We start from the raw sequence: 11,827 nt of genomic DNA, 5'->3' as shown, positions 1-11,827 counted from the left end.
ACAATGGACAGCTGTGTGTGTAAAAGGGTTTGAAAAGGTCAAAGGGGTTGCAGTGTTTCTTTTGGACAGATAGGTACATGGTATCATTCGATTTTGATGGATTTAGATAGTAATGAATGATGTTTCTGATGTAGTTTGTGTACCTTGTGTAATTTGACAAACATATAAATACTGTTACACTAATTTTTTGTAACATTATTTAAATGTTTTTAAAATGACAACCAAAAACTTGCTGCATCTAACTCCATATTAGCAAGCCTCCATAATATGCCTAATGCTAATTATATGCTAATATACACCCATACATACATATTAGCACATACTATATAATATTATACAGCAGTTCTTTATTGTTCTTGAATCTGATTCACAGTAACCGCTTCACTGTTTGTATCATTCCACCACCTACTGGTCATTTTACAAATATTGAGGGAGGCTTTTTAAAATACTTGAGCCTGTCACTCATATCTCTGACTGGAAAAGCTGCCACCATAGCATATGGTCACAGACACACATCCATGGGCACAATCCACGGGCGCTGTTTTTAAAAACAGTGTGTCTCAATAAGTTCCCTAGCACTGTGAATCCCAATCGGAAGTGATTATCCCTATGCCCTAATCCCCTAAAGATCAGAGCTCCTGGATGTAAACTTTTGAGGGAGTAGCGCAATAATGTCACATCGTGTGGACGATTACAATACACTTGGCGCATTAAGCAATGAAAACAAATATTTTCACTTTATCTGGATTGTCTATTTACGCATCTCTCCTCCCGGAAGTGGCCTTAAAAGGATGCAAAAACACCGTTTGGAACTGGTAATGTAAGGCCACTCACTATACATTGGGACAATTGATGACATATTTTCCAGGGACGTGACTATTAAAACACATTGTGAGATATCACCACTGATTTATATGCAGCATGCAGAAACATTTCTCTGAAGTATTACAAGAAATGGCTACAATACTGTATAAAACACTTAATTATTTTGTTTTATGCAACTTAGTATTGACAAGAAGAGAGTGCTTTGTACCACGTTAAAATTAAATAGAAAACCAATATTACATAAATATAGTTTTATTCATTTTTACAGTATCTCCACCAAAACAATAACAACAAAAAGACACTATGAATAAAATAAATAAGTAACAGATTCATGAAACCAACTACTGCTGGTTGATCAACCCAAAACAAATAAAATCTCATTTTTGACCACCAAACACGGATACATCAGAGCCAGCGGGAAATTATAATTGACCGAGATCATGCTGTGGTCAGCGGGGTGAGCGAACACTGACGCCCGACGTTGGCCGCCTCTGGATCTCACGTCCAAATCTTTCAAAGCAAATGTTTAAATAGGTGCTTTCTTTACTAATCGACTGCACTGAAAAAAAAATCCTTTCAATTTACGTAATTTTAATGTGTACATCGGTCCCACATAATCCGATTGTGTAAAACCAACATAATTTTCCTCATTTAATTTTTATGTGTCAGACCAAAACATTTTAATTGTTTTAAGTGGTCTAATATAAATATGTTGACTCAAAGTGCTATTTCTCTTTACTATAACACATTTATTTTGTAATGTTTAAGTAATTTTATTATGTAAGGGGACTAGATTTTCATCTGTAATTCCAACATGCTTTTTTAATGCTTATATTATGGGATTATGTAACTCTAAAGCAATTTCATTATGTCTCTGGCACCAGAATAATTACCCATAATTATCCAAATGTTATTTATTTATTTTTTAAATACAAAATACATTTGCATTGGCATAAAAAGCAAAGAGTTTTGAACAAATGTTTAGTGATATTGAGGCAAACCACTGCTTTCAGATCATCAATTCATTTAAATCACTACACATTAATTCAACAACAGTCAATAACTATTACAACAATCAGCACATGCAGTACATACAAAGGGGCAATTTCCCAGACAGGTTGTGGATTAAGCCATGACTAGGCCCTAGTTATATTAGGATATTTTTTACAAAAAAAAGTTTACAAACAAACCTACCTTACAAAAACAACACTGGAGTACATCTTGAGACAAAACAATGGCACTGATATATGTCAAGATATGTCAGTGCAATATGTTTTCAAATTAAGGCATTGCAAAAGTCTGGGACTAGAAAAAGCCCCATCTGTAAAACTGACCCAAATGTTTAAAATAGTTACTATCACAGTAGATTTAGAAGTGCTAAAACACAAACACTGCATTCCAAAGAGACATGCAAAACAGTAAGTACTATTATTTTTTAAATGGATTTACAAACTGGAATATATCAATCCTTCAGAAAGTCAGAGCTAAAGCATTTGCATAAACTGATAATCAAAGATTCAAAAAAAACAAAATACAACAACCATTTCCAAAATCAACTCTGAGCAGCAAACGGTTAATGTTTTAATAAGAAAAAACACTTAAAACAGATAAATAAAAAGAACATAAATGAGCAGCACAGTCTTTCTGATCCTTTCACTGAAAGAAACAGTTCGTTAAAGTTACGCTCAATGCAGTTCCATTAAAATATTTTGGATTTCTTCAAAAATAAAGCAGAGATCAGGATAGCTCAGGTTTAAGGCATACATCAGCTCAAACAACATGGCACGATGTTGCAACACCTTCATGCCTTCCAGGACTATACAAAGATCCTCTTCTTCATCACAAGAAACATGTTGTTTGAGAGCACAAATCCCAACAGTGGTGTCTTCAAATGACCACACTGTTGCTGACTTCATCCATGCCCTGTACAAAACAGACAAATGTAGTTAAAGAAACAGAAAAAAGTTACTGTTACAATAAAAGTGTCATTGGAAATTAGTACAATGCAAACAAATATAAATGTAAGTATACAGACCCATGTGCATTGCCACAGCATATTACAATTGGTTACAAATATATGGGTTACAAAGCAAGGCAGCTGCACTGTCCACTGCTCCAGGTGTGTGTGCGCGTTTACTAGACTGGAATGAGTTAAATAAAGAGGCCACATTTCGAGTGTGTGCTACCATACCTGACAATCACAGCAAAAGTGAATTATCTCATTTTCTTTCTGTCATGTTGTTATAAACCTGTATAAATGTCTTTGTTCTGATGAACACGAAGGAAGACATTTATTTTGAGGAATGTTTGCAACCAAACTGTTCATGAGCCCCATTCACTTCCATAGTATTATATTTCCCCACTATGGAAGTGAATGGGGCTTATGATTGGTTTGGGAACAAACATTCCTCAAAATATCTTCCTTAGTGTTCATCAGAACAAAGACATTTATAAAGGTTTGTAACAACATGATAGGGAGTAAGTGATGAGAATTTTTATTTTTGGGTGAACTACCCCTTTAAATCTTCCCAGGTGGTTTAATGACCCGTGTGCCAAAAGATGTTGTAACTAAAACATACTACATTTTCTGTACTTCCAACAATGTTTACACATTTTTATGTCTATGAATCTATATTACTTACTTCTGTCATTTGATCATTCATTGTTTGAAGTCTTTTTGCTAGCTGTCCTCCTTTCTGATAGAAGAGTTTCGTCAGGTTTTTGGATTGGAGGTCCAGGTGACACGCAGGAACATAAGACAGTAGTGATTCTTTTAAATTCAGCATTTATCTGAAAACAAATTAACCAACCATTGTATATTTGAGTACTGCGAGTCAAAGAATAATACATGTATATTAGTTACAAAAATAAGATTTAGCTCCTAACAGCAGTAAAACAGTGATAGGAATTACTTACCAATGCTTTTGAGTGTGTAGCGCATGCAAGGATGATGGACCTATAGGAAATATTCAGAGGTGAAATCAACACATAACCTCAAATGATGAAGGTCACACATACACAGAGCAATAATGAAATAAGTATTATATCTGTCATAGGACGCAATTTTGGACAAAATGAGATCTTAAAACAAGGTGCTCTTCTGAAAACGTCAGCTTTAAGGTGTGGCACTTCAAAGCGATTTTTTTCAGTTAATATACCAGACGTCACGCGAGGCATTTAAAAAAAGCTTTTTCTAATTGAATCAAGTGTTGCTCGTGGCGTAGTGAAGTCACGAATAACTGACGCGGGTCTGTTCATCTGATTAAGCAGACAGTTTGTTTCATACAATGTCATTATTAATGTAGTCAATTGATATCATCTGGTAAATTACTTACATGGATAACGTTACTCTGGACAGAATAACGTTTGGTTAGCGTTTTATTTGTCCTGAACCGTTTCCATAGAACAGCTGAGTAAAAAGTGCCTCAAAAGTCAACTCAAATCTGACAGTTTTCAACTCGAATAAAACTACCAAACGTGAAATAACGTTATACAGCTGACATTTTTAAAACGCTGTTTTTCTTTATGAGCCTTACACTTACTGACTGACTGACTGTAACGTTAACTTACTCCACCAACATCCTCCAAACTCATTTTTACAACAAGTCATTGCAATGGCTACATATTGTAAAAAAAACTGTTTATCTAGTGAAGATGTATCACGTATAAAGTGAACATAAATAAATAATAGAACTTACTTTAATAACGTGGTGTCCGTCTGAGAGAGTTCTTCTGGCTGACTGCTGCTGAGTCTTCGTTTTGGCGCCCAAAACAAACGATGTTTATTCTTCCTTTATGGCGATTGACGTCCTTTTTATTGAGCGTTACTGCCACCTTCTGTTTAGGAGGTGCCATTTTGTGTGCAAACTCAATTTTATTGCTTTAAGTATTCAATTCAATCAATTTTAATCAATGTGAGAATAATGTGTTCATTTTACATTCAAACAAAACATTTTCATCATAATCAATTAAATTATGTTTACACAAGGAATATAAATATTTTGTGTTGCATATACATGTTTATTTTATTTAAATTCAAAGACCCACCAAGTCCATTTTTTTCAGTGTACTTTTATATAAATTGTTCATACTATGCTTTGTAAATTTACCATATTAACAATATGATGGAATTTAATGGGTACCGTCAACTGTGTGCTTACCATCATTTATCAAAATATATTATTTTGTGTTCATCAGAAAAAATAAATTCATACAGGTTTAGAACAACATAATGATGAAAAAAATGATGACAGATATTTCATTTTTGGTTAAACTGTCCCTTGAAAGAAACTAGCTTAGAGATTTTTATTAAACAATTGGGCCTCAAATGATTAAACACTTTTAAATAATAAGCTGCTGATATGAGACAAATATGAAACAATAATATGTTGAGCCACTGCTAGTGATGGGTCGATGGTTTGGAAAACCTACCAATGCGCCGCTGGTGCTGAGCTTCCAGTGCCCTGCATAAGCCTCCCAGCCTCTTGCTATTAGAGGAAGATCGGACAGGGTTTTATGTAAAAAAGGCTGGTCACAACCCACTCAGTGACAATTAGATAAAGTGGGAAGCGTTTCTGTTCCAGCGGGACAGAGGGAATAATGCAAAAGCCAGATCCTCCTCAGTGAGGTGTAAAGTGGAATTTACATAAATTGAATTACCCCAAAAGGACTTACTGCATATAGACGTCTCTGGGGTGACTTCAAGTCACTACACTATTACAAAGATGACATAGTGGGCTCTGCCAAGAAATAGTCACTAGAACAATCAATTAATATGAATAGTAATTGTCTGTGACTTTAACTGTTAAATTTCCTGATTTGTCTTCATGGTGTTTCCAGGAATATTTTTGCATGAATTTGTTTGCTCGGAGGAGAGCGTGGACACAAGTAATGTAGAACGAAAGTAACGAAGTGATTTTCTCAAAGGCCTGACTTCATTTGCATTCCAAACTATGACAACCTGGTCAGCACGCAACTCTTGACGCAAACATTGTACTTTGATAATCGTTTACCTCCGAGTGCAACAAACGTGACATCTTAATACTTATTTTATAGGCAAAATTAATAGAAAATATTATACATTCCTAAGTAAACCTTATCATGGTTTACTACAGAGAAAGTTACATTCCTGTTACATTCCTACAAGGCTCAATATGTGGCTCATTATGCAAGTCTTTTGTTTCCTCAGCTGTCAATCACAGATTATTCAGGAGCTTTCCCAAGCAAAAGTGTCTTAGAAATTGTAAATAAATGTATTGTTTTATGTGAATGAGTAGGCAGAATGATATTCACATAATTTTGAACATGTTTTCCTGTTTTGAAAAGTCTTGTGAAAACATGTTTAGAATGAGTTTTGTGGACTTATATCAGTGACTTAAAAATGTATCTTTTTCAAAAACCAAACCACGCATAAAAATGTTTCTTAAACATGTACATACATGTTGCTCATATAATATTATAGCCTAGTTTGTGCTTAACACAGTGTTATGAGACGTTTACCATTATTATGTTTTTAAGCAACTGACAAAGCCAAAATGTCAGAACGGTCAAAACTTCTCAAGGGCCCTAAAAACCCCTTAGAGCCCAGAGGGTTAATTTATATAATTGTATTATATTTATATATAATAATTTTATACGATACATGTCACGATACAAAACAGTACAATGCGTTGCATGTTGCGATACATTGCAATACTTTTTCTTTTCTTTTTTTATCAAAAATGTAAAAAATAGAGCTAATTTTTTTTTTTTACTTTTTTTAAAGCCAAGTGCTTCCACACGTCGGCTTTGAAAGCTGCAGGTGTTTTTACATTTTCTGCCAATTTCTCACTTTCGCTAACTTCTGAGACATTGGCCGTATATGACAGACAATTGGACAGCGACAACTTCAACAGTGGCGGAGGAGGTCGTTTGACGAATATCAATACACTATCGGGGAAAGATGTATCACGATAGTTAGCTGTATCAATATTTTTGCATACAGCGTATTTGGGATGTAAAGGGAAAGTGTAGACATTTGAGTGCTTTGAAGGATGGGACATACTAAATCTAATTTTGACTACTATTGATGTATTACTGATAGTATGCGAATTGGTATCCAGTTCATGTGTCCTGTGAGTGTTTGTAAGTTCATCAGGGTGTTTTTACAGGGGGTTACCTGAGTGGCAGGAAGAGATAGATTCATCTACATGTTAAACATAGGATTAAGGCTTTATCAAAAAACATTACTGGTAGACGACTGTTTGTGATTAATATAATAGTGCTTTATTACTTGAACTTTCCAAAAGTAAAGACAAATAAATCTTGACAGCAATGTTAAAAACAGTTTCAATCAAAGCTTTAATCAGATTGATTCGAGAGACACTGGTTAAACATTATCTGCTCAAGTGTCTTTTATTCTTAAACAGTTTATAGTCGCAGTCTGGTTCTCTTCTGATATCATCTGTTGGATGTTCTTTTGTAACCTGTGCCTTCTGTTAGCTCTCTGTTTGGCTCTTCTTCATTGCATCTCTCTCTCTCTTTAGTCTGTAAAAATATACTTTTTCAATAATATTTCATTTTCCTTTAACTTCCTAAGACCCGATCTTTGGTTTGTTTGTGTTGTTTTTAGATTTCTTCCAGCTATTTTGGGGTTGGGAAGAACCAATAAATATAATAACAAAATATTTTTGTTTGAACATGAAGCAGTGTAATTGTCAATGTTTGTGTACAACAGCTTCCAGTTATACAGAATTAAGTATTATGGTGCAAACATCAAAAAATGTGATGTCCACCTATATGTGGACCCACTAGGTCTTAGGAGGTTAAAGGCAGGCAAGGTGATTTAATCCAGAAACATTTTAGTTATGCTAGTTTAAAGTTTCTTTGGCCTGATAACGATCACTATTTTACGTTGTCTAAATGTACTTAAATATATGTCATATGGGGACAAATGCAATTTTGCCTCTCCTCTGTCAGCGTGTTTTTGCATACCACTGGCAACCCCATCTATCCAGACATCTTACGTCATGGCATGCATTTACATGTGCTGTGTAAACAGATGGAGAATGGCAGAAAACCAAACTTTCCTACTGAACTGATACAGTGGCACTTGCACTGGAGCCACAAAGCGAAATACATTTTTTTTAAACAGCTTCTAAAAATCTTCTGGATTAAAGAGCAAAACCCCAAATTTACATGGGTACTAGTGATGCAAAGTCCAATTCATTTCCGCGAACCGGCTCTTTTCGTACAGTTCGGCTGATTCACCGGTTCCTGACGTCATCAAAAATGACATCACTACGCATTTATTGTATCAATGAAACATTAAAACATTTAAATAAAAAGTTGTTTTTGTGAAGGCATAGCTGATTTATTTCCTTTTTCACAAGTTAGTAATGTTTGTGGTCACAGTTTCAATCGCGGATCATAAATAATAAATAAATAAATAGTAAATGCCAGATACAATTGACCAGTTTTGACAAGCCTACAACCTGAAAAAGATTCCTAAAATTTACTGATGCCCAATTGCGGATATGTAAGTATAAACTTGTGTGTTAAACTCATTGGTCTTCCTTAAACAACTACAATAAGATTTGCATGCACAATAAATCGTACCAAAACTAAAGCTTTTTAATAAAACAAGCATATCAAGAAACTAATAAAACAAAAAACTTCAAGCATCAGGCTCGTTCAAATCCTCGGTGTTTAACACGCAGTGTCAGAAACTCATTCGACAAACTTTGTTCGGTCCTTTTGAGTGCGACGTGCTATTTCGGCTGTGCGTCCTTGCGTCATCAACTTGGAACCTATGCCCAAAACTAAAGTTCGATTCAGTTCGATTTGTGAACCGGCTCGACCGGTGACTTCCTGAGAACCGGCTCAAAAGAACGATTCGTTCAAGAACCTAACATCACTAATGGGTACTGCTTTTCCACAATGGAGACAGCTGCATGATGGGTCTGAAAGGGTTTCTTTTGAACAATAGTATCATTATTTTTCGATGGATTTAGATAGTAATATATTTTGTTGGTTGTGTAGTTTATGTAATTTTACTAATTAGCGTAACAATATTTATATGTTTTTAAAATGACAAGCAAACTACTTTGTCTACACAACCAAAAGCTTGCTGCATCTAATTCCGATTTAAAGCAGTTGTTTGTGTTTTAATCTAATGCATAACTTTTTTCTATTCGATATTAACAAGACTTCATAATATAAAAATTGACAATTATATGCTTACAGTATATATGCTAGTACATACATATTATCACGTATAATAGTATATATTCTGATTTTTAAGATTCAATAACTGCAACCCATTTTTTTGCATCATCATCACTACTTGGATAGACATAAATCAAACTAACAAAAAAATAAGTTATTGCATAACTGTGATATTCATCATCAATAGACATAAAGTTAATATTTAGGTTAAATACTACACATAAGCACTACTTCTATATAAATTGTTCACACTATGTTTTGCTAATTTACCATATTAATATTTTGAATAAATAGCTATCTAGACATAACATATAATTTCTTAATTTGTCATGTTTTCTGATGTGATCTTCTTAAAGCCTTTGAAAAAAGACAAGAAACAATGTTATTGTGATAAACTAGAAGATCAACACACTGTATTTAAGGTATTGACTAACATTTATATAATCATATATTCAGCAAACACTGGATATGAACACAGAGTATAAATGCATAACTTTATATACATAAGTCTTTGATACTCACCCTCCTCTTTAATAGCACACAAAGTAACGTTCCTCCATACAGTCTCTGTTCTCCAAGCTCAGACTTGTCAGGTTTAGAGATCCACAGTAGATGTTTTTAACAGGACATGCTGGCAGTTGGGAATTGAGGTCTCCCAGATCCTCACCACTCAACCAGAACCATGAGCCTGCCAGGAACCGTAGACCTGTCCATACACTTGATGTATCACCAATGATTTGTTTGGCTTGTATGCGATGTAAATCTGTTGGCAGACTGGCCAGATCAGTGTGGTGAGTGCTGCAGTATTGAAACGCATCCTCCCAGGTCTTATTCTCTTTAACCACAATCAGTTTAGACACAGTGTCCCACTTGTAGCAATAGTAATCGTATGAATCCGTACATTTCCTGTCTCTCAATTTGCCAAATGTCACTATAGCGCAGTTGTCAGTACCTGGTTCTCCAGCTGCCCAGGTGAAAAAATTTCTATTGCTTCCATCACTCCACTGCCATTTGTTTGAGATCCGTTGCAGACCAATCCAGTTTTCTAAATATGTCCATATCGCGTTGATTTCCTCCTGGCTGTCAACACTTAACAGGTCTACATAGGAGCTTCTGCAGTGACTTTGAGCCTGTATCCATGTTGTTTGATTACTAAAATGAAGTAATATTCTTTTCAGAGCTGTTGTCTGCTCACAATGAGCTGACAGGAGAAGAGCAAACACGACAATCTTCATCTCTTCTGTGAAGGTGAGTCAGTAAATACTCTCCTAAAACACACTTTATATAGACAGACGTTACATTTGTTAGTCAATGATGTATGTAAATGAACATGATGTAGAAAATCAATGGAAAAAAGCTCAGAAATAAAGTTTAATGAATAAAAGAAGAATCATCTGTTTTTAGATCCTTCAATCAGCAACTTTCATTAAATGATTTGTGTTGCCAAGTTGATATATTGTTTATATGCAAATTTCATTTTTGCATCTTGTTTCCTTAAGCTGAAATTCTTGTACGTGTCCATTGCCTTAAAGGGATAGTTCATCCAAAAATAAAAACTCTCATGATTTTCTCATGCTCATGTTGTTATAAATCTGTATGAATTTCTTTTTTCTGATGAACACAAAAGAGGATTTTTTTATAGATGATTGTAAGCACACAGCTGATTGTAACCATTGACTTCCATAGTATGAAAAACAGATACGATGGAATTTAATGGGTACTGTCAACTGTGTACCATCATTTATCAAAATATCTTTATCATTTATAACAATACTTGCAAAATATTTGTTTTCTATGGAAGTCAATGGTTACAATATCTGCCTGCACCCCAATTTGCCTGCTTATACTATGCCCTAAAAGCACACCTGTTTTTGTTATGGTTAAGTGTATACATTTGAGTGCTTTGAGAAAATGGGACATACTAAATCTAATTTCAACTACTATTTAGTACTGATAGTATGTGAATTGGGATTTATGGCAAGTGTCCTGTGAGTGTTTTTAAGTTCATCAGGGTGTTTTTACTGTGATTTGCAAGTGAGGTGGTTACCTGAGTTGACAGAGAATCTGTTAACAGGAAGAGAAAGATTGGTCTAAATGCTAAAAATAAGTCAAGGCTTTTTTTTAAAAACAGTAATGGTAGATGATTGTTTGTGATAAATTAAATAGTGCTTTATTACTTGAACTTTCCAAAAATAAAGACAAATAAAACTTTAAAGTAATGTTAAAACCAATCAGAGCTTTAATCAGATGGATTTCCAGCATTGAGAGACACTGGTTAAACATTATCTGCTTAAAGAGCCAAATAGTCAAGTGTCTTTAATTCTTTATAGTCGCAGTCTGGTTCTCTTCTGATGTCATCTTTTTCATTTTAAAGGCAGTGTAGTTGATTTGATCCAAAAAAATAGTTTTAGTTATGCTTGTTGAAAGTCTCCTGTGGCTGATAACAATCATAAAGTTGTCTACACTCTAAAAAACAAACGGTGCTATATAGCACCAAAACAGTTGCTTTGGATCGTAACGATAGAAGAACCATTTTTAGTGCCATATAGCACCGGTGAAGAACCAGTGAAGCACCAGTGAAGCACCAGTGAAGCACCTGTGTAGAACCATATAGTGCTATGTAGAACCATATGTGGTGCTATATGGCCCCTATATGGTTCTACACTGGTGCTTCACTGGTTCTTCACCGGTGCTATATGGCACTAAAATGGTTCTTCTATCGTTACGATCCAAAGCAATTGTTTTGGTGCTATATAGCACCGTTTGTTTTTTTAGAGTGTAAATGTATTTAAATAGA

General features: G+C 34.6%; 1 long non-coding RNA gene across 1 annotated transcript; it reads right to left on the bottom strand.

Annotated features, from left to right (window-relative positions):
- Positions 1-1,438: 1,438 nt before the first annotated feature.
- LOC135733835 (uncharacterized) lies at positions 1,439-4,584 on the bottom strand. The gene is made up of 4 exons (XR_010527029.2): positions 4,524-4,584; positions 3,742-3,781; positions 3,468-3,615; positions 1,439-2,748 (listed from the first exon to the last, which is right to left on the bottom strand). It is a non-coding gene; the product is annotated as an uncharacterized lncRNA (long non-coding RNA).
- Between the last annotated feature and the right edge of the window lie 7,243 nt (positions 4,585-11,827).

The sequence above is a fragment of the Paramisgurnus dabryanus genome, chromosome 3, assembly GCF_030506205.2.
Source record: "Paramisgurnus dabryanus chromosome 3, PD_genome_1.1, whole genome shotgun sequence".
Classification (NCBI taxonomy): Eukaryota; Metazoa; Chordata; class Actinopteri; order Cypriniformes; family Cobitidae; genus Paramisgurnus; species Paramisgurnus dabryanus.
This window is presented reverse-complemented; position numbering and strand designations above follow the sequence as displayed.